General features: G+C 36.4%; 1 protein-coding gene across 2 annotated transcripts in view; it reads right to left on the bottom strand.

Moving 5' to 3' along the window:
- LOC125857072 (ATP-citrate synthase alpha chain protein 2) overlaps nucleotides 1-24,975 on the bottom strand; it is a 1,178,350-nt gene that overhangs the window by 1,024,075 nt on the left and 129,300 nt on the right. The window lies entirely within an intron of this gene.

Below are 24,975 nucleotides of genomic sequence, written 5' to 3' on the forward strand. Positions count from 1 at the left end.
CTAATTATTTCAAATCGTTTGAAATTGAATAAGCTTAATGATTAATCTATAATGTGGAGGTCCAAAATTCCGTGTCAACAACTATCTCTCTTTTGACTTGGATTGATAAAAGAAATTCAAGGCAAATGAAATTGACGAATCCAATTTTGACCTACCACATCTTCATTCTCTCGGAAAGGGATTTTGGTACATACTTTAGGAATTATGGTCGAATCCCAAAAATGGGTTTCCTACGTATCTCATGGTATATGAGAATTTAGGCTACTTGTAGTTCGATACGCTTCATTTGACACACGATTTTGAAAGAATTCAAAGCCATCCCGATAACGAATTATGAAGGCATCAGAATGCTCGGGGATAATGATTCAGACAAAATGTTGGAGTACAACTGATTTTTCAACATTGAGACCATTTACATATCCTTAAATATTAGGAATCAGGTCGTTTGTAGTTCGACTAGATCAGTTGAAAAGGAAATCCCTTATGCAAGATAACCTTTGGTTTTGGAAAAGTGACAAAAGAATCGAGATTGAAAAAGAGACTTGCAACCTCTTAGCCATGAATGTGGTGCACTTCGCACCCATAAGTAAGAACTTATACTGACATAATTTCCAAAGCTCTTAGTGTTTTGTCACTCAGATTAGAAAGTTGCTACTACTGAAAATCAAAATTTTCTAGATGCCAAACTGAAACCGATAAACCTAAAGAAACACCCACAAGTCTTCTGATACGGGTGTGGTTTGATTATGGTGGAAGTCACTCCTCAGCTCGCATACTAGGAGTTTAGTATTCCTCTTTGGACTATGTCCCAGTTTTCTTCTAAGAAAAAGTTCAACATTATGCTGCATTCTTTTTGATGTCGTCCACACCTTTGGTTTGTTTTGAGAATTCATTCAAAGAGTGAGATCAAACTCATTAGCTTAAAAATGTAATTCAAATGGGTAGAGAATGTCTTTTACTATGTTGACACTCAATGCTCTCCTTTGACATTTGACGTCAGCTTCTTCCAGTTTGACGTAAAGCAAATAAATCTTGTATCTCATATTTGCAATATATTTCTTCAATATACTCTTCCTTTGATATCAAATTAATAAAATAGGCTGATGTAATATGTTGATGGTTCTGTTAACGTTGTTGTTGATGGTTCTGTTGATGTTGTTCTTGTGATGAAAATGATGCAGACGATGTTGATTTTCTTGCGATGCATAATTTTCTCGCAATGCATGGAGTTGGCTTTCTTGAGAATTGCAGTAGGTGATGACTTTTCCATATAGCATTAGTAATCCCGTGATGCTTGAAGATTTCTTGCAATGCATGAAGATAATTCTTCTTGAAAAATACAGGTGGTGCTTCCTTGAGAACCATAGTTGATGGTCACTTTTCCACGATGCATGAGTTTTGTTGCAATGCGTGAAGATTTCCTGCGATGCATGAAGATAATGCTTCTTTGAAAAATAAAGATGATGCTTTCTTGAGAACTATAGTTGATGGTGATTTTCTGTTATACATGAAGATCTTCCCCGTGATGCATGAAGATTTTTCTGGCAATGCATGAACTTCTCGCGATGCCTGAAGATAATGCTTTCTTGAAAAATACAGGTGATGCCTCATTGAGAACCGTAGTCAATGGTGAATTTTGTGTGATGTATGAAGATCTTTCCCGCAATGCATGAAGATTTTTCTAGCAATGCATGAACTAGTCGCGATGCATGACTCTTTTCGTGATACATGACTCTTCTCGCAATTCAAGAATCTTCTCGCGATTCATGACTCTTCCCGCGATGCATAAATCTGCTTTCCCATGATGCATGACTCTTCTCGCGATGCATGATTCTTATTTCCCATGATTCATGACTCTTCCCGCGATGTATGAATCTTCCTGCGATGCATGAATTTCTTTACTGCGATGCATGACATTTCCTGCGATGCATGAAGATAATGCTTCCTTGAGAAATGAGGCTGGTGATGGTTTCTCCGTGATGCACGAACATAAAGATAATGCCACCCCTGTACCGAATGAAGATAATGTTTCACTGAGCAATGTAGTTAGTTAATCATTTGGGTGGCGGTATCATCTCATTCGACAATACAATATAATTAACCCTCATGGTAGTAATATTATCATATATGATAATATGATTCAAATAAAAATATTCCAAGTGTCTTTAGTTGCCAAAAAACAATAATATTGCATTCATCGAGGTTTTCATTTGTTCCATCTCCAAACATAGTTGCATGTTCATTATGGACCTCGCCTTGCTAAGAATTTGAATGAAATAATGCTACTAATACTCTCAATTCTTTGGTATAAGAAGCATAAAACTTTTTTCCTGAATCCACAGAAAATTTGTTAGTTTAAAGTGAAATGATGTGTGTCGATTTCTTCGGTTGCCTGTTCCTTGTCTTGCTATTTTCGGTTGATTTCTCCGATCTCCTAGTTCTTCATAGATAAGCCAACACATTTTAATGAAAAATAATTGGACCATGAAAGAAAAGTTTTAAGGAAAATAGATTTTCAAAAAATAATATTTGAAAAGGGTCACCGCCAAGTGTCATGTCACATCAAGCTTAGAAAGCGCCTTTGAAGTTGACGCTTCGAGGTCTCTCCCATAACATGATGGAAAGATCTGAATATTCCTGAAGCTTGGGTGATCTGACTCTTGAGATGTCAAAGATTGCTGAAGTTAACCTCTCATCTCGTAATGGACTTGGGACCATTTGAAGTTACTTCTGAACTTTTTATCATACTGGAGGTATTCAAAGTTGTTCTAAACTTCCGATAAATCCTAATGATATTTTTGAGGTCATCCTCAAAAATTTCTATCCCAGTTAATTGTCTAGGCGTATCTTGAATCGTCGATGAACGAAATGTGGAATTTTTGAGATCTTCTCTAAAAAAATTTCCAGTTGCTATTCTCAAAGTAACTTCAGTTTTGTCTCGTTGGAGAGATTTTCTTGATGATAATTTTTTAGACCTTCTCAAAAAATTTATCCCCGTTTGTATTGCAAAGGAAGTATAGAAATCTTACGATAAATATGACCGAGCCGTTATGGTGCATACGTATCTTGTTGAGGCAGTAATCTGGTCAAATGTAGTTCCCCCTTGTGGAATTATAGAAATAGGAAAATTAACTAAGGAAACGATCGAGGCCGACATAGATCGCCTATATATCTCATTCTTGAGAATTCAGGGTTGAACGTAGTTCAAGTAAAAAAGGAAACATTAAAAGGGATAAAGGGGTAACCAAAGCCGACATAGGCCGTCTATGTATCTCATTGTTGAGAATTCAGGTCGGACGGAGTTCATTACAAAGGGATAAATTCTAAACATAAATGATTTCAAGCAAATAAAGAAGGCTATGAGGAAAAGATACATATCGAGTTTTCAAACATGGTATCTTTGACAACATTTAAGTAGATTGATGACATGTGAAATCCAATGTTCATGCTTAACCATGTGATGTCAGGAAACAAATGTATCAATGTGTTCTCTAAGCAAACTAATGAGTTCTCTAAGCAAACTAATGAGTTCTCTTTCCTGTGTTTTTGCATGATAGGCACCAATTTTGACTTCTTTGATGCCTTCATCATTCTCCTGATTCACTATTCCGCTCTCTTCTAAATTCGGCTCATCGTGACTTTCAAACTGTTTGAATACTTCAATCAGGTGTTTCGGTTGCACTAAATTCTAATTGTAGCCCTTAAATTCGTCAGCATCTACCCCATTTCTTTCATTCAACCTACATAATATTGATATATTTGAAAATAATTTCACTGAAATCATACACAGACATTGTTAGATAGTAAATATAAAACAAGTAAAGCAACTTTTCGCAATAAAGGAGGTCCCCATTTGAAAAATTAAAATAAAAACTTTGGCCATAATGATATATTATTTTGACCTTTTAAAAATATTAGGAGGGAGATTACAACATAGTGAGGCAAAAATTGAGTAAAGGATGGGTCTCGACCCTCATCCGAAACACCACCAATTTAGAAATAACATATAAAATTGTCTATATCTACCGTGTTGAGTGAGGAATCAAGAGCAGGGTGGATGTCCAAATAGGTGTTTTCTCCTTTGGCTCGTTGTCTAGTATGACTGGTGTCTCAATCATCTCTTCAAGCACAATATCACCTTATTTGAAAAAATGTTGATTCCTTCCCTTAGACCAATTTGCATTGGAAAAGACTGATATAAGTTAGGCAATGATTTTGGAAAAGCTTGATCGATCTTCTGCTTGTTCAGACCCTCCTTCGGCACAAAGGCAAAAGCTTGATAAGATGCCCTGTTCCCAAACTTGAATTTCTATCTTTTGATTGGAGAGGATACAAATTTCTCAAGCTTTTCAAGGTTTGCTAAGATTATAACTTCCCCACATTTAAATCTTCTTTTATTTCATTCATATTAATAGTTACCCTTCTATGATTCAGCATGGGTTACTATTGACATTAAGAATGGCTGTCTTAAGAGTGCCGACCTTTTGATCTATCAAATCTTGAATTTTATGCTTCAAGTTGATACCATCCTCAGTAGTATGCCCAACACCTCCTGAATGGTAAGCACACTGAAGATCGGGTCTACAAAACTTGGAGTTGACATTAATATTTTTTGGATCAATTGTCTGTAATAGGCCAGCTGATTTCAATCTCTCAAAAACCTGTGTTCGGCTCTCAATCAAAGGAGTAAATACTCTAGACGGTTTCTCTCAAGATTTGGGAGAGGAGGATTGTGATTATTTTATAGAAGTGGAGGTAATTGACAGTAGTTTGGAGGATTTTGGTGTGTTGGTGCTGCCATTTGGAAATCTAGAAATTTTGGATGTCGGTACCTAGAAGGGGTGTTTTGGTAGTGTTGGGGTGAATTTTGGTAACATGATTGATTATTTGTACTATTAACTAATGGAGCTTGGTAATATAGATGGGTATTTTGGTAATGTGGAGGTGGATTTGGTAAAATTTCAGTGGAATTTTGTAAATCGGTGGTGGAGTTTGATTTCTGCTTGATCTTCTCCAAGGAATAACGATTAGGAACGATCTCTACAGTGTAGGAAAATCATTTGATAGAGTCCTTTGCTAGAGCATTCCAGCAAGGCCATTGGTTCGTTTCCTGAGACGTAAACTATTCTAGTGCTTCTCCACTCAAACTTCGGGAAAAAAGCCATATTAATAAAGCTTCATTCCTTCCAACTCCCAGAAGTTGGTCAAAGTAAGGCCTCAGGTGCAACAAGGGATTCCGTGTTCCTCTGAAAATGTCAAATTTTTGCACTTTAAATACTCCCGAGAAGTCTAAATTTTGATGGATGAACAAGTCCTCATAAATTAATCCAGCGACTTCAGGAGTGCAGTGCAACTAGTGTTCTTTTGGGATTGAGATTTGGAAAGTAGTCTTTTGAGACAAGGGTAGAACAATGGATGGATTCTGGGTATTTTGAGGGGCTTGGAACTTTGGGGGTTGGTATGCTGATTTTTTTGTGATTGGGGAAGGTTTGCAGATTGTTAACATTTTTGTTTTGACGGGGAGATCAAGCTTGTGGGTTGTCATTTTGAGGAGAAAGTGGCGCTTGGGGGTTGTTACCTTGAGGAGGAGCTGGCGCTCGGTAAGAGACGGAGGCATGATGGGGATTTGGGGTGGTTAGATTGATGGTTGAGGAAATCTGAGCAAGACTAGAGGGTGAGTTTTGAGCTTGTTCCCTATTTAAAGGAGGAAAGTAGAGTTGAGGTCTTCCATCTCCTGGAGTATTGAAAGAGAAAATTCGATTAGGCACATCTTGCCTGCGCTGCATTTCATCCCTCATTTCGACAATCTGCTGCATCAACTGCATAATTATTTCATTTTGATCAGTGGCGGCGAGCTGAGCCACGAGAACATCAGTCAAGCCAATCTCGTCATTGTTATCACCCATTACTACCTTTCTCTTTGCGAACTTTGATCAGGGCATGAATATTTGGGATCCTTAGATCTTGTGAAAGAAGGATGATCACTCAGCTTATCAACACAGATCAGTTCTAAGTATCTGACAAAAGAAAAATAACTCAAAAGGTATACGTGTTAGTGCCTGAAGGTGATAAATAGTACAAGATATCACACATTGATGCAAACATACAAGACTTACTTCATTCGATGATAAACTAGCCCACTGTATAGAAAACTAGGTAAATAGACATAAATTTGTCTTCTGATAGGGTTGTGGTTTAATTGTGGTGGAAGTCGCTCATTAGCTGGCGTCCTAGGAGTTTAGTATTCTTCTTTGTGCTGCATCTTTTTTTATGTCGTCCGCACCTGTGGTTTGTTTTGAGAATTCATCCTTTCAGATGCTCTCTACAAAGACTGAAATAAAACTCATTAGCTTAAAAATGTAATTCAAATGGGGTGATAGCATCATTTACCATGTTGACAATTACTTTCTCTCCTTGGACATTTGATGTTAGCTTCCTCTAGTTTGACGTAAAGCAAATAAATCTTGTATCTCATATTTAAAATATACATCTTCAATATACTCTTACTTTATATCAAAGTAATAAAATAGGCTGATGTAATATGTTGATAGTTCACTTGACGTTGTTGTTTATGATTCTCTTGATGTCATTCTTACAATGAAAATGATACATCCGATGTTGATTTTCTTATGATGCATGATTTTCTCGCGATACATGGAGTTGGTTTTCTTGAGAATTGTAGTAGGTGATAACTTTTCCGCAATGCATAAGTTATCCTGGGATGGATGAAGATTTTCTGCGATGCATATAGATAATGTTTTCTTCAAAATTATAGGCGATGCTTCCTTGAAAACAATAATTGATGGTGACTTTTTCGCGATGCATGAGTTTTCTCGAAATGCATGATGATTTCACGCGATGAATGAAGGTAATGCCTCCTTGAAAAACATAGGTGATGCTTCCTTGAGAACTGTAGTTGATGGTGATTTTTATGCGATGCATGAAGATCTTTCCCGCGATGCAAGAACACCTCGCGATGCATGAAGATAATGCTTCCTTGAAAAATACAGGTGATTCCTCCTTGAGAACCATAGCTAATGGTGATTTTTTTCCGATGCATGAAGATCCTTCCCGCGATGCATTAATATTTTTCTCGCAATGCATGAAATTCTCACGATGCAAAAATCTTTTTGCGATGCATGAGTCTTCTTGCGATGCATGATTCTTCCCGCGATGCATGACTCTTTCCGTGATGCGTGAATCTTCTTTCCCGTGATGCATGACTCTTCCCGCGATATATGAATTTCTTTACCGCGATGCATGAGGATAATTGTTCCTTCAGAAATACGGCTGTTGATGATTTCTCAGCGATGCACAAAGATACAGATGATGCATCCTCGGTACTGAACAAAGATAATGCTACACCGAGAAATGTAGGTAATCTTCTGGGTGGCAGTATCGTCTCATTCGAAAATACAAATATAAATAACCCTTAGGGTAAGAATATTATCATATCTTATAATATGATGCAGATTAAAAATCCTTCAGGTATCTTTAGTTGCTGGAAAACAATAATATTGTTTTCTTTAATGTTTTCATTTGTTCCATCTCCAATGATAGTTGAATGTACATTATGGACCTCGCCTTGCTTGAAATTTGAATGAAATAATGCTACTCATACTCTCAATTCTTTGGTATAAAAAGCGTAAAGCTTTTCCTACATCCAAAGAAAAATTGTGTGTTTAAAGTGAACTGATATATGTCGATCTCTTCGGTTGTATGTTCCTTGTCTTTTTATTTCTGGTTGATTTCTCCGATCTCCCATTTCTCGATATATAGGACAAAACATTTTTATGAAAAATAATTTGACCATGAAAGAAAAGTTCTAAGGAAAATAGATTTTCAAAAAGTATTATTTGAAAAGGGTCACTGCCAAGTGTCATGTCACGTCAAGCTTAGCGAATCTTTGAAGTTGATGCTTCATGGTCTATCTGGTAACTTGTTGGAGAGATCTGAAGATTTCTGAAGCTTGGGTGATCTGACTCTTGAGATGTTGAAGATTGCTAAAGTTAACCTCTTATCTTGTAATGGACTTGCGAACCATTTGAAGTTACTTCTGAATTTCTGATCATGCTGGAGGTATTAAAAGTTCTTCTAAACTTCTGATGAACCCTATTGAAATTTATGAGGTCATACTCAAAAATTTCTTTCCCAGTTAACTGTCTAGGCGTATCTTGAATCGTCGATGAACGATTTGTGGAATTTTTGTGATCTTCTCTATAATTCTATCCAGTTGCATTTCTCAAAGTAACTTCAGTTTTGTCCCGTTACAGAGATCTTCTTCTTGAGATTTTTTGATTCCCTCTCAAATTTTTTATCCTAAATTCTATTGCAAAGGAAGAATAGAAATCTTACAAGAGATATGACCGAGCCGTTATGGTGCCTACTTATCCTGTTGAGGCAGGAATCTGGTCAAATGTATTTCCCCCTTGAGGAATTACAGAAATAGGAAAATTAACTAAGGAAACGACTGAGGCCGACATAGGTCGCCTATGTATCTCATTCTTGAGAATTCAGGTCGAACGTAGTTCAAGTAAAAAATGAAACATTAAAAGGGATAAAGGGGTAACCAAAGCCGACATAGGCCGCTTATGTATCTCATTGTTGAGAATTCAGGTCAGATGTAGTTCATTCCAAAGGGATAAATTTTGAACATAAACGATTACAAGGAAATAAAGAAAGTTAAAAGGAAAAGATAGAAATTTATTCTTCAAACATGGTATCTTTGACATCATTTAATTAGATTGATGACTTGTGAGTTCCAATGTTCATGCTCAACCATGTGATGTCATCAAACAAATGTATCGATATGTTCTCTAAGATAAATTATTAGTTCTCTTTCCTATATTTTTGTTAGATAGGCACCAATTTTGATTTCTTTGAGGCGTTCATCATGTTCATGATTCACTATTTTGCTATCTTCTGAATTCAGCTCATCGTGACTTTTGAACTATTTCAATTCTTGAACTAGGTGTTTGGGTACCATGATCTTCTCATTGTAGGCCTCAAATTCGTCAACATCTACCCTATTTTGTTCATTAAGCTTGTGGCATGACATAATATTGACATATTTAAAAAAAATTTCGCTGAAATCATAAAAAAAACTTTTAGATAGCAAATATAAAGCAAGTAAAACAATTTTTTATAATAAAGGAGGTTTCCATTTGATTTAAGAAAATAAAAACATTGGCCATGACGATAAATCATTTTGCCCTTTTAAATATATTAGGAGGGAGATTAAAACATAGTGAGGCAAAAATAGAGTAAAGGATGGGTCTTGAGCCTTATTCGTAACACCACCAATTTTAGAAATAACATATAAAATTGTCTATGTCTACCAAGATGAGCGAGGAATCAAGAGTGGAGTGAATGTCCAATTAGGCATTTGCTCTGTTTGTTCGCTGTCTAGTATGACTGGTGCCTCAATCATATCTTCAAGCCGTATATCACCTTCTTTGAACAAATTTTTATTCCTTCCCCTAGACCAATTTTCATTGGAAAAAATTCATATAGTTGAGGCAATGTATGGGAAAAGGTTGATCGATTTTCCACTTGTTCAGACCCTCCTTCGGCACTAAAGCAAAAGCTTGATAAGGTTCCATGATCCCAAACTTGGATTTTGTCTCTTTTGGTTGGAGAGGCAACAACTTTCTCAAGCTTTTCAATGTTGGCTTAGATTATAACTTTCTCCATATTTAAATCTTCTTCTACTTCAATCATATTACTAGCTATCACTCCATGATTCGGCATGAGGTTACTATTGACATTAGGAGTGGCTGTCTGAAAACTGACAACCTTTTGATCTATCAAATCTGAATTTTATGCTTCAAGTTGATACAATCCTCAGTAGTATGCCTAGCACTTCCTAAATGGTAAGCATAGTGAAGATCCGATCTACAAAATTGGAGTTGACATTGATATGTTTTTGATCAATTGTCTGTAACAGACCAGTTGATTTCAATCTCTCAAAAAGTTGTGTTCGGCTCTCAATCAAAGGAGTAGAGACTCTAGACAGTTTTCTCTCAATATTTGGGCGAGGAGGATTGTGATTATTTTGTGGATATGGAGGTACTTGACAGTAGTTTAGAGAATTTTGGTTAGTTGGTGCTGCCGTTTGGAAATCTGGATATTGTGGAGCTCTATAGTTAGGAGGCGTGTTTTGGTAGTGTTTGGGTAGATTTCGGTAACTTGATTGGATATTTGAACAATTAAATGATGGAGTTTGGTAATATGGATGGGTATTTTGGTAATTTGGAGGTGTAGTTTGCTAAAGCGGAAGTGGAATTTGGTAAATTGGTGGTGTAGTTTGATAACCTAATTGGGTATAACAAGCTGGATATGAATTTTATGGAGCTCGAGGTTAACCTTTGTAAAGCGAGGATTTTCTGAAGTGTCCTTTTCCATCATATGCATAGGAAATAGAAGACACATCCTCTCTTTTCTTTTTCAACAATCTTGACGATTCAATTGGGATGACAACGTGATAAATCTTTCCAGTTTTAAGCCCATCTTCGATAGTCTTACCTACCTTGATTATCTCCGCAAATTTTTCTCCAAAGAGCAACATTACCCTGTCATAATAATCTGGCTCTTGAATGTATATAAACACTTAAACGATCTCCTTCACAGACATAGGAGGTCAAACCCGGGCGGCCTCTTTCCTCTATTTATTTGCATATTCACGATAGCTTTCAGTGGATTTCTACTTGAACTTCTCCAAGGAATAATGCTGAAGAACGATCTCTACATTGTAGGCAAATCATTTAATAATTAAAGTCCTTAGCTAGAGCATTCCAGCTAGGCCATTGCTTCGTTTCCAGAGACGTAAACCATTCTTGTGCTTCTACACTGAAACATAGACTAAAAAACTTCATTAATAAAGCTTCATTCCTTGCAACTCCCATGAGATGATCCCAGTAGGCCCTCAGGTGCGTGAAAGGATTCTATTTTTCTCCCAAAATGTCAAATTTAGCAACTTTGAATCCTTCCGAGAGGTCTAGATTCGGATGGATGCACAAATCTTCATAACTTGACCCAACGACTTCACGAATACAGTGTAGCTCTTTCAAGGCTTTCATGATCTCTTCTTCCTTATTTAGCTTGGGTTACTCTTCGTTTGACCTGCACTCTCTCTCTCTCTCTGGTTCCTTTATAGTGATCAAGATCGAAACAGTTGGCACATAGTTCATTTGGGATTGAGATTTGGAAAGTAGTCTTTTGAGGCAAGGGTGGAACAATGGAAGGATTTTGGGTATTTCGAGGGGCTTGGTAATTTTAGGGGTTTGTATGCTGATTTTGGTGTTAGGGGAAGGTTTACGGATTGTTATCATTTTGGTTTTGAGGGGGAGGTCAAGTTTGGGGGTTGGCATTTTGAGGAGAAAGTGGTGCTTGGGGGTTGTTACCTTGAGGAGGAGGTGGCACTCGATAAGAGATGGAGGCATGATAGGGATTTGGGGTAGCTAGGTTGATGGTTGAGGGATTCTTAACAGGACTAGAGGTTGATAGTTGAGGGATTCATAACAGGACTAGAGTAGAGGTCTTCCATCTTCTGGATTATTGAAAGCGAAAATCGAATTTGGCACATGTTGCTTTCGCTGCATTTCAACCCTCATGTCAACAATCTGTTGTATCAACTACATAATTAATTCATTTTTATTAGTGGCAGCGGGCTGAGCCACGAAAATATAAGTCAGGCCAATCTTGTCATTGTTATCACCTACTACTGCCTTTCTTTTTGTGAACTTTGACCGGGAAAGGAACTTTTGGGAGCCTTAGATCTTGTGAAATAAGGATGATCAGTCAGCTTATCAACACATATCAGTTCTAAGTACCTGACAAAAGAAAAATAACTCAAAAGTTAAACGTGTTAGTGCCTAAAGGTGATAAATAGTACAAGACATTACACATTGGTGCAAACACACAAGAGTTGCTTCATTTGAAGATAAACTAGCCCACTAGTATAAAAAAATGCTAAATAGACAGAAATTTGTCTAGTTGACTTTTGGATTAGTGGATAAAAGAAATAATCTTTCGTGGAGCCGAGGTCCTTTTGATACTTTTGATTTCCGATTGATATGAAACTCTAGTCTCCTTGCAAGAGTTGGAAAAGAAAAAAAATTCTCAAAAATGGGGATCGAGACTTGATAGGTTGCCTACGCATATCACGAGGGAGAATTCAGGTCTTACGTAGTTCGAATAGTTTAAATATCTTTTTCATTTGAGTTGAAGAATCGACCTTTTTTCAGAGATGAGAGAGTAATATTTTTAAGTGAAGTTCAAATTTTGTTGTGAAAATAAAGACTCGAAGAGTATTGAGACGTTTTTCTGATAGTAACTTGATATTTATGCTTAGGGGTTTTAGAAACAATTCGAAGAGGAGTGAGCTAGAATATCTCCAAATAAAGCAAAATATTCACATAAGCAATATAACACATAAATAGTTATTGTGCGTTCTAAACAGATATGTGACCCTTTTATGCCAAGGGTAGGCCTAACGATTTGAAACATTTCTTTGCCCCAAAACCCAAATATATACAAATTTTATGAATAAATTAAAGGGGATACATAATAGGGAAAATGAGATACAAATAATCAGTCCCACGCAGGGGTACGATACTAAGCTATGCTTTTATGAAAGGTCCTTTGATCTTGATTTCTTGACATCTCCGAATGATGACACCTTTGAATGGACTAGCAGCTTGTAAAACTCTTTCTTCAACAAGAATAAGCTATAATCTACTCCTTACCCAAAGGGACAGTGGATTTTTCAAAAAATCGTATACATCCTTCAAATTTAAACACATAATTATGATTGTCTTTTTATTAGTCATGGGCCAAATAGACACAATGTGGGCTTCTAATGGGCTCAACACGCATTAGGTGTTGGGTCATCTTAGTTCTAATGTGCTAAATTGAGGGATTTGGTTTCGCTCTATGCTAGTTGATGAAGAGTGGATTTTGAAAGACCGGTGACCCAAGTGGACATCTTAGATTGGAACTCACGACAACCATTGGACGCATGACGAACCAATAAATTGACGATCATTCTGGAAAAAAGGGTTGAGTAAACAATTTAGAAAAGTAAAGCATAGATAAACAATTCAACAATTAATAATAAATAGTCAAATATTCAAATCATTACGGTTAGAAATTAATTAATTTCTTAGCAGAGTCCTCACTTATGTTTTATTGAAAAGAGGAAATAAAAGAGTTTAGTTTTCAAAAATTAATTTAACTATAGTTTTTTAAAAAAAATTGATTTTTTCAAAGAGAGTCGTCACTTAATTTTTGAAAGAAATTAAAAAAAACTTACAATTTTTCAAAAGATTTAACACAGACTAAAAATTATTTGAATTCCAAAGAGGGCTCGGGGTTCAATTTACATCTAGAGAAGGTATTAGGCCCTCAAATGTCCGCTAACTTACGGTTGACCAACTACTTGACTAAAACATGACTTTTGACCAATTCTTTGAAAATATTAACTAAGTAAATAAACGTTATTTTAAAATATTACTTAAAGAGAAATGGACTTAAAACAATTATTTAAGGATTTCGTATTGACTAACAACATAAATGGTAAGTAATAAATAAATATTAAATATTTTAATTAAACATAAAAAAGAAGAAAGACTATCTTTTGGAATTTAGTCAAATTGAACCAAATAGTTAAAGTTAGACTAAGAAATAATGATGAAAGAAAATAATAAAAGGGAAAGATAAACTTGGACTCTTGTTCAAATTTCAACTGTTGGGCTATTAGGCGCAAATTGTTCCTCCTATCCTAACTCTAATTCAGTAACATTGTTGGGCTGACAGACCCAAGTTATTCTTCCTGTCCTAATTCTAAACAATTTAATCTTTTAGTAAAAAGCTCATTGCAATTCGTCCGGGGACTCTCTTCTTAACTTTTCAACTCTTGTATCCTCATACCCGACTTTAGTTCTTAAATATTTTTGTGCTTCTATTCTCGTACTCTTTGGGATCTGTGCTCAAGATAGGTTTTGGATATTTTGCCGCCTAGCATTACAATCTAATTTCCAGCATAAAGGTTGGTTTTCCGAACCCCAAACTCCATATGTGGTTGAACTCTAATGAAAGTGGTAATGTGTTGTTGATTGTTGTTGGGTAATCATCGATTGTGTGTTTGCTTGCCTAATTTTAATTGAAACAAGTTTTAATCGGCTTTCAGTTGTGAATCATGTGTCTTTCCTTGTTAAAATCGAGTCTTAATCTTTGGGTTGAGATAAAATTATGTTAGGTCTAGCGAGATGAAGTTTCAGTAACCCCAGATTGTACAATATGACATATTTTGCCCAATGATGGAGCGTATGACATCATTCGTAAGGGCAAAAGACGTCAAATGGCCAATTTTGGCCAAATCGGGGGAAGTATGAGTACCCCAAGAGCATGGGTAGTATGGGTCTAACCTTAATTTCATAGTGTATGTGTTTAATTTTGTTTTTAGGGGCTTTGGGTTGAATTTATTGTATAAGTAGATTGAACCTTGTTGTGTGCATTTATGTTAAGTCTTATGCAGCACTGTTGGTAGACATCATTATTGAACTGTTAATCTCGAGTTTTACTTGAGGACAAGCAAAAGTTTAAGTTGGGGGTGTTTATGAGTCTGAGATTTTGACTCATTTAGGGCTTTGTTTTGATAGTGTTAGTGTCCTCAAATGCCACTTTATGCCCTACACTGATGTTTAAATGTTGATTTGAATCTATGGGGTCCAAGGAACAAGGCAAGGACATGACCAGACAAAAAGGAACTAAAAATAGCTGAGGAAGTGAAGAAAAGTGATCCTGGAGATCAGCAAGACCACTCGGCACACCGCCTAGTGGCATTTTAGCTCACCTAAAGTTCCAGCGTGCCAGCCCTAAAAAAAAAACCAAGTCGGCAACAAAATATTTGCGGTCGGCAAATCACCGATCAGTTCTGCGATAAAACACTGGATCGTCCAAAGTTACATGACTTGGGATTCTGAGGACCAATGCAAAATGGCGATAGAAGAGAGAAAATGGTGGATCACCGAACCACTTGGCGAGGCACGACGTATCCCCCCGAGTGGAATTTTTAGCCAAAAAGTGGGAAACTATAAATGTGTTTTTAAAAGGAATTTTGAGGAGTTCTCACACCCAGATATTGGATTTCTCTCCTAGATATTACAGTTCCCATTCTAGAGTTAGAGTTTCTCTCTAAGTGTTTGGAATACTTATTGCAGACTTTGAGAATTTTGACTTGGGCTTTTGAACTTAACCATTTGGGAAGATTGTAAAGGCTTGGCGACTATTACCCAGTTGATGGCTAATCGAGTTGGTAATTATTTTTACCTTTTTATGATGTTTAGCTAAAACCCCAATTTTTGGGGTGTGATTATGGGTTGAATTAGATTATGAGTATTGTTAATTACTTATTTAAATGCTTAATTGAAGTGGGTTTTAATTGATATTTGTGTTTTAAACTAAGAATTGTAGTTGCAAATGCAATTCAAACTTAGAATTATGGGATTGCTTGAAAAAGAGGTTTTAGAATCAAAGCTTTCAATTGATGATTATATTTATTGGGGTGATATGGGTTTAGCTCGAAAAAGTAAATCCTAACCTCGATTCTACCTATCTAGCTCGGAAGAGTAAATGAATTAAGTTGTGGGTTGTCTTATTTGTTAAGCTTGTTGATGTTCGAAAGAAATCAATTGATTCGAGATAGTTGTTTGAAAGAAAGCTATTTCACTTATTGCGTAGACTACCCACTGATATTTACCTATTTCATAGTAGTTTGAATTACCATATATTGAAATTTGCATATAATCGATCACATCCCGAAAATTCCTCTATATATTGTGATTTCATTAGTGTTTTACTATGTTGTAGCTGATAATTGAAAATCAAACCCCCCATCTGACATTCGTGTCATCCCCCTTAGACTTGTTTACATGTCTTTTTCTCGATTATATATGTTCGTATAACTAATTAGACCACGTCTATACTTCACAATTCAATTGGAACACGTACCGCTCCTTGTGGATGAGGTTTGTTTGAGATGTTACTCTCTCCTTAATCACACTACAATTATGAGAAACTTCGATTGTATCGAAGTCCATGCTTATTTTCTTGGTGACTAGCTCTTTCATGAATTTGGCATAACCCGACATCTCCAACAATGCTTCTACTAACGGTAGATTTATAGAAAGTGTCTTGAACACTGATAGGAACTTCTTGAACTTCTCATCCTCATTTTTCTTCTTGAGATGTTGAGGAAACAAAGGAGCTATTTTTGGAAGAGGTTGCACAATCTTTGGAATTGACGTGCTCTTTTCTTTACCTTTTTTGAACTATTCGGTGGGGCTTTCCTTATGATTTTCTTCCTTCTCTTTGAGCATATTAATTTCCGGTGATTGAATAAGATTCCCTTCCTCATCAATATCTTTGTCTTCTTCATGAGTTTTCACTCCATTTTTATCCTTTCTATTACTAACCACTATTTTTCCACTCCAAGTCACAAGTTCCAATTCTTTGTCACATTGAGCCCTCGAAGTTTGTTGCGCATTCGGCCTCACCCACTTCAAATACTTTAGGATCCAATTGTGCTGAAAGTTGGCCTAGTTGATCCTCAAGTTGTTTGATTGCATCAGCGTGAGAATTCACTATGTTATTCAATGACGAGAAATCAACTTTCATCTCTTTAAGCATGTCATCTGATCCTTCAACCTTTTCTAGGATACGTGACAACAATGCATCCACCCTTAAGTTATTCGAACTGCCCTTTGATCTTGGGCTGTCACTTGATTACATATAGTAGTCTTCATGACTCTCATCTCTCCCCAAGAGTTGTTTTGTTCACTCCAATATTGATAGTAACGCCTTCAATCTTCATCTTTATGCGAATTCTAACCTATATTTCCACCCGCCTTAAAGTAGCTCGGAACCCTCCACAAGTCTCAACAGTCTCCTTACTTCTTTGGGTTCACCCACATTTTCTAGAACTTTTTTTGTAACAACTCCATTTGGGACATCATCTTGCAAATATTCTCATCCCTCTCTTTCACCTTGTCAAGTTGTTCTTGCGTCAACTTAAAACAAAAAGCGGAAACTTGATCCTCTTGAGTGTACCACACCTAATTTATCTTTGTCATTTCATAAAGAAAGGGATGAGTACACCTCAAATGATTGCAACATTACTCCTCCTCTAGCCAATTGGTTAGCCACTCCTTTGTTCACTGAGTCTAAACTCCTATAAAAGTACTGAAGTATCACATCACCCGGCAGCTCATGAGTAGGACATAGTAATAGTAACTTCCGAAACCTCAGCCAAGTTTCAGGAATTGGTTCCTCGTCTACCTGCTTGATGTTTTGGATGTCATCACGCAATTTCACCATCTTTGAGGGATGAAAGAACCTCACATAGAATGCCTCAGTGAGATCCTCCCATGATATAATAGAGTCTCTCGGTAGCTCTGCTAGCCATTTGGGTGCTTCCCCCATTAAAGAAAAGGGGAACAATCGCAGCCAAATTGATTCTTATGAAATATCATTGAGTGAGAACGGTCTGCATGTCCCCCCAAAGTTCCGAATATTCTCATGGGGGTTCTCATGATCTAACCCTCCAAATACACCTTTCACTTGCAAGAGTTCCAACATTGTATTTGTCACATAGAATGCAACATGATCCTCAACCAGAGGTAGGCGGATAGCACCCACGCCCCCCAATAGAGCTTTATTAGCATGCAAGAATTCGCAACCATCATCTTGGTAACAAAATTGGTTCACAATGTTTTCATTCACACTCATCCCGTCACCTGATCAACACAACAAACGACAGAAAGGTAAGTTGATTCAACTAAAACTCAAATAGATCAGAATTTAAACTTCGATAAGAGAATTCTAAACACCACTCCCCAGCAGCGGCTTCATTTTGATTAACGTTCAACTACACCTCATCTGATACTAGGTGTAGCTAGTATAAACCCAATAGTGAGTTTTGGTCGATCCTACAGGGAGCGGTACAATTTAGAATTCAATTATAAAGTTATAAATGCGATTTGCATGGTTGTAGGAATAGAAATTATCAGAAATTTTAATCAAATCAAAAGGTTGACATCAATGGCAGGTGGGGGATTTTTATATCAGATAGCAATCACAACTAAAACAATTAACAACAGTAATCAAATGAGTAAGAGGTACTTGGAGGAAGGACAAACTAATTGCCAATTCTCTCTAAATGGGTGCTACGTGATTACTAAAAGTTACTAAATCTTCATGGGTAAGATGGACCTTAGATGAGATAATCGTCTCTCAAACAACTACCTCGTTTCACTTGAGTTCTTTCGAACCTCAGCAGGCTAAATATGAAAATCAGCTCACAACCTCACTACATCTACTCTCTCGAGCTAGATAGGTACAATGGGATTTAGGATTCACTTTCTTGAGCTGAACGCACAATGACTCAATCACTACGAATGTTAACTTATCTCCTTGGTTTTACACCTCTCTCTCAAGCAAGCATAAAACACTAAATCACATTGAAATAAACATTCAACAAAGCAATTTAACCGCAAAAATAAATCAAACCCACTTTGAAATAGCACTACAATCAATAATTTCTAACACCCACTCAGCTGAATTAAGGAATTAATCACATGGTCAAACCCCCAAGAATGGGGTTTTAGATATTCATCATAGAAGTAGAAAATTCAATACCTATTACATGGTCATAGCTGGGTATTCATTTCAAAAATATTAAAATGAATAAATCTTGCTTTAATTACAATACCCAACTTGAAATCCAAAGAAAAATTCTTCAAACCAACAAAAATAGTATTTTTTGTTCTCAATCTCTCTTTCCACAATATTTTCAATGTCTTCTCTCTCTTAAAAAATGTCAATTTATATTGATCCAAAATTAGCCATTTTTGGGGACAATCGACGAGGAAATTCGGGCTTCGCCGACCAGACAACGAATCACCAATCACTCTTGTCCATCACCCTCTTAGCTCAGTTCTTCATCTATTTTGTACATTAAATTTCGACGGCCTATGTCAGGGTTCACCAAGTTATTTGGTGATACGCCTTTTGTTCCTTTTTATCGACACTCTACTTGTAGCTTCACTGATAGTCGTGTACACTTCGGTGGACACAATCCCTCTACGTCATTCATTCGGTGAATCATAAATAGATAACACCCTTCTCCCAGTTTTCTCTCATCTCAGAGGTGGTGTTCTCTATGATTGGGCAGACTAAGAGCCACTTGGCGGACCACCGAGTGATCTTGGCGATAACCAGGATTGCGTTTCTCAACTTCTTTAGCTTGTTGTTTTTTTTTGTTCAGTAGTGTTCTTTATTTGCTCCTTAGCCTGTAATGCTGTAAATCAACACTCTAATCATCAATTTAGAGAATAAATAAGGCATTTGAGGACACTTATACTATCAAAACAAAGCCCTAAACGAGTAAAACTATCAGACTCATCAACAGCCCCAACTTAAACTTTTGCTTCTCCTCAAGTAAAACTTAATATCAGCGGTTCAATAAGGATGTGTACAAACAGTGCTGCACAAGACTCAACATACATGGACACAACAAGGTTCAAACTACTCATACAATTATCAGTCTGGGTGAAGTGATGTTTATTTCATACTTCATGAAAGTAGAAGCTACTAATCCTAAATGACCATACCTTTACACTCATCCTTGAAAACACCTTTGTGATCTTGACTGAGCTGAAACGAATACTGTTTGGAAAATAAGGGCAAACCTATGGGTGAAGTTATGTGTGTGTTCATATTTTTGAGTGTGAGAGTTGTATATGATTATGATACTTTAAATGTTGAGAAATTTTATGTGAATATGGAATCACCTTTGTTGTTAGGGCATTTGAATACTTTTGTTAAGCTTCAACTTGCATTTGAAGCAAGCACCGGGAGCTTAAGCATACTTGATGATGGTGAGTCACAATTTGAAATTTTAAGTGCACAATTGATCATTTTATGAGTAGCTTGAACCTTGTTGTGTTCATTTATGTTGAGACTTATGTAGCACTATTTGTAGACATCTTTATTGACTGCTGATCTTGAAGTTTTACTCCAGGACAAACAAAATTTTAAATTAGGGGTGTTGATGTGTCTGAGATTGCGACTCATTTAGGGCTTTGTTTTGATTGTATTAGTGTCCTTAAATGTCTATTTTATGTTCAAAACTAATGTTTAACTGTTTATTTGAAGCTATGGAGTGAAAGGAGCATGGCAAGGACATTATTGGACAAAAAGGAACCAAAAAGCTAAAGAAGTGAAGAAAAGCTATCCTCGTGATCGCCAAGACCACTCGGTGCACCGCCTAGTGGCACTTTAGCTCGCCCAAAGTTCCAGCACGATAGCCTTGGGAAAAAACCAAGTCAGCGACAGAAATGGACAGTCGGTGAATCACCAATCGATTCCGCAACAACACACTGGATTGCCAAAAGTTACAGGACTTGGGATTCTGACGACCAACGCAAAATAGCGATGGAAGAGAGCATACGGCGGATCGCTGAACCACTTGGTGAGGCGCAACTTTTCTTGCTGAGTGGACTTTTAGTATAAAAGGTGGGAAACTATAAATTGGATTTTAAAAGGAGTTTTGAGGAGTTCTCATCTAGATATTGCAGTTCCCACTCTAGAGTTAGAGTTTTCTCTTAGTTTCCAGTTCTTATTGGATAGTTTGAGGATTTCTAAGGTAAATTTTGCGGATTTTGATTTGGGTTTTTGAACTTAATCATTTTGGACCACTGTAAAGACATAGGAACCTTTACCCAGATTATGGCAAATGTATTTGGTAAGCGTTTATTTATTTTAATGATGTGTGGCTAAAACCCCAATTATTGGAGCATGATCATGTTATTATGGGTTGAATTAGTATATCAGTATTGTTAATTACTAATTTAAATGCCTAATTGAATTGAGTTTTAATTGAATGTTATGTTTTAAACTAAGAATTGTAGTTGCAAATGCAATTCAAACTTAGAATTTTGGCTTGCTTGAGAAGGAGGTTTAATAATCAAAGCTTTTAATTGATGATTGTAGTTATTGGGGTTCTATGGGTTCAGCTCGGAAGAGTAAATACTAACCTTTATTCTACCTATATAGCTCGGAAGATTAGATAAATTAAGATGTGGGTTGTTCTTATTTGCTAAGCTTGTTGATGTTCGGAAAAAATCACTGGAATTGATATATTTGTTTGAAAGAAAGCTATTTGACTTGTAGCCTAGCCTACCCACTGATATTTATCTATTTATTAGTAGTTTCAATTACCCATATAGTGAAATTTTCCTATAATCAATCATATCCCGAGAATTCCTCTCTATATTGTTATTTCCTCCATGCTTAATTGTGTTGTACCTGATAACTGACAATCCAAACCTCCCATCTGACATTCGTTTCACCACTAAGACTTGTTAAAAAATCTTTCCAATAAATTATATTCCTATAATCGAATAGACCACTTTATAACTTCTTATCTAAAATTTAGAAATGTACCGCTCCTTGTGGGTTCGAACCCAACTCTTCGTTGGGTTTTATATTAGTTAACAATTGCTTACACTTAGAATTAGATATGGTGTACTTGAGACATTTACTTAATTCAAAATGGTGTCGTTGCGAGGCACCTCTAGTATGTGGAGCTAAGATTGTTGAGACCCGAGGCATTGATGCCCAGACAGAAGGAGTGACAGACATGCAGACTTCACCCTAGGCTTAGCTTGGCAGGATGACCTTTCCCCTCCCTCGCTGTTACCTTATATACTTTTTTTTAGTTGCATTTGAGGACAACTGCGTATTTTGTTAGGTGGGGTGAGGTATTTCTTTACATACGTCTTTTTGTGGGCTATTTTGTGTATATTGATTATGGTTATGTTTTGTGGATAGTGAGCTTATTTGGTTGATATTTATATATGCCTTGTGTTTGGTATTGCAGATGTTCTTTTCTTGTGGCCCATTGTTTTGATGTGAAAGTGGTTTTGAACAAATTTGAAAATTGTTTGCAACTTCTGTTGTGTGATTGTGGATGTTCTTGTACAAATTTGAATGTCGATTGTGGTTAATACCGATGACTTGAATAGTTTTCTTAAATGAACAAATGAATGTGTGGCTACGATGAGGTAAACAAAATTACGTAGGAATTATGTGAAATTTAAGCTACTAATCCTAAATAACCATACCTTTACACTCAGCCCAATTACAAGCCTTGAAAAGACTTTTGTGATCTTGAGTGAGCTGAAATAAAAGTTGATCGGAAAATAAGGGCAAACCTATGGGTGAAGTCATGCATGTGTTCATCTTTGTGAGTGTGAGAGTTTTATGTGATTCCGGTACTTAAAATGTTGAGAAATTTTGTCTAAATATTGAATCATCTTTGTTGTGAGGGAATTTGAAGCAAGAATTGTGAGCTTGAGCATACTTGATGATGGTGAGTCACAATTTGAAACTTTGAGTGCACAATTGATCACTGTATGAGTAGTTTGAACCTTGTTGTGTGCATTTATGTTGAGTCTTATGCATCTCTGTTTGTAGACATCCTTATTGAACTGATGATCTTGATGTTTTACTTTAGGACAAGAAAAATTTTAAGTTAGGGGTGTTGATGAGTTAGATATTTTGACTCATTTAGGGCTTTGTTTTGATAGTATAAGTGTCCTCAAATGCTTTTTTTATGCTCTAACCTAATGTTTAACTATTGATTTGCAGCTATGGAGTGAAAGGAGCAAGGCAAGGATATTACCGGACAAAAAGAAACTAAAAAGGTGAAGAAGTGAAGAAAAGTGATCCTGTTTATTGCCAAGACAACTCTGTGCACCTCCTAATGTCACTTTAGCTCGCCCAAAATTCTGTTCTTCAAGCCCTAGGGAAAAACAAGTTGGCGACAGAAATGGGCAGTCTGTGAATCGTCGATCGGTTCCACGACAACGTACTAGATCGCCTAAAGTTACAGGATTTGGGATGCTGAGGACCAATGCAAAATGTCGATGGAAGAGATCATACGACGGACAGCCGAACCACTTGGCAAGGCGTGGCTTATCCCGTTGAGTGGACTTTTAGGACAAAGAGTGAGAAACTATAAATTGGATATTAAAAGGAATTTTGAAGGGTTCTCACCTAGATATTGCAATTCCCATTCTAGAGTTAGAGTTTTCTCTTAGTTTCTATTTCTTATTGGAAACATTGAGGATTTCTAAGCTAAATTTTGAGGATTCTGATTTAGATTTTTGAACATTAATATTTTTTACCATTGTAAAGACTTGGGAACCTTTACCTAGATCATGACAGATGTATTTGGTAATCGTTTCTTTATTTTTATGATGTGTGGGTAAAACTCCAATTCTAGGGGTGTGATCGTGTGATTATTGGTTGAGTTAGCTTAAGGGTATTGTTAATCACTGATTTAAATGCTTAATTGAAGTGGGTTTAAATTGAATGTTGTGGTCTAAACTAAGAATTGTAGTTGCAAATGCAATTCGAATTTAGAATTATGGGATTGCTTGAAAAAGAGGCTTTAGAGTCAACTTTCAATTGATGGTTGTAGCTATTGGGGTGATATGAGTTTAGCTCGAAATAGTAAATATACATTCAACCTATCTAGCTCAGAAGAGTAGATGAATTAAGGTGTGGGTTGTTCTTATTTGCTAAGCTTGTTGATGCTCGAAAGGAAATACTTGATTCGAGATAGTTGTTCGAAAGAAAGATATTGCACTTTTATCCTAGCCTACCCACTGATATTTAGTTATTTATTAGTAGTTTCAATTACCCATATAGTGAAATTTGCCTATAATCAATCACATCCCGAGAATTCCTGTCTATATTGTTATTTCCTTCATGCTTGGTTGAGTTGTAGCTGCTGATTGACAATCCAAACCCATCTTACATTCGTTGTCACCCCTTGATACGTCCAAACTTGAGTTGAGGTCGATCCCACAGATAATTTCTTTATAGAAAAGGTTTCACTGTCGAATTTATTCGAATGTCGTTATTATCTCCTAAGCAAACAATGACATAAAGTAAATTAGGTTTGGTCTAGATGTTATAGTTACTAAAACTTGTAGTAGAAATCCAGATTAACGATTAATTAAATATCATGTGATAAAGTTGATTCAGTTGATTAAGAGAAACTAGGATTGTGTTCACCATAATATTAGTACTAGTGTTCTTTCGTAATTGAATTTCAGGCAATTCAATGTTTACAACATTTATGATAGTTCATTTTATTTGACACTTCTAAGTCTAATCAGACAAGTTTCACTCATGTCCTCTCGGCCCTAGAGTGTTACTAACATTGACCCTTGCTTACAATGGTTTGATGTTTAAGTTCTTTTCTCTCGAACTCAATCTTTAACTCTAATTCGTCAGGTTAGTTCAGCTTTTTCATAATTGGTAATTTTATCTCGAACAAATGCCAGATACAGGGTCATTCTGATGCGTGCACTCATCAAATTACAAGGATAACGAAAGATAAAACTATAGATTACAACCATAGATTGCATGTCACTCGTTTTATGATATTACAGTTAAAATTACGTCATGGATCCCACAACCCCAATCGTGGTATTTAGCCCCTCATAGTTTCACGTAAACAGTCAGAGATATTGAATGAAAACATGACAGAAAACACTTACGAAAATCAGAAAGTCAACAAGTTGCTTTAATAATTCAAGAATCGGAATCCAAACTTCAAACTGATTTCAATGTTCAAAGTTGAAAATCGAAAACTAAGAGTAATAAAAACTTGTTCGTCGTTCAAGCTAAGATAAGATAAATCATAAAAACGACCTAATAAATTTAAAATAAGTTTTTCAAAAAGAGTCCTACTCGAAGTAGGGCTAAAAGTGGGTCTTCAGTACTTGACACTGGAAAGGCACTACGGACAACATCACGGCCCGTCATAGGGACCACAGTCAGTGAAGTCGTATGTGAGCTTCACTTGTACTGTCTCACACTTAGGTCTAAAGTGCTAGCACA

This window comes from Solanum stenotomum, chromosome 2 (assembly GCF_019186545.1).
Source record: "Solanum stenotomum isolate F172 chromosome 2, ASM1918654v1, whole genome shotgun sequence".
NCBI classification, from domain to species: Eukaryota; Viridiplantae; Streptophyta; class Magnoliopsida; order Solanales; family Solanaceae; genus Solanum; species Solanum stenotomum.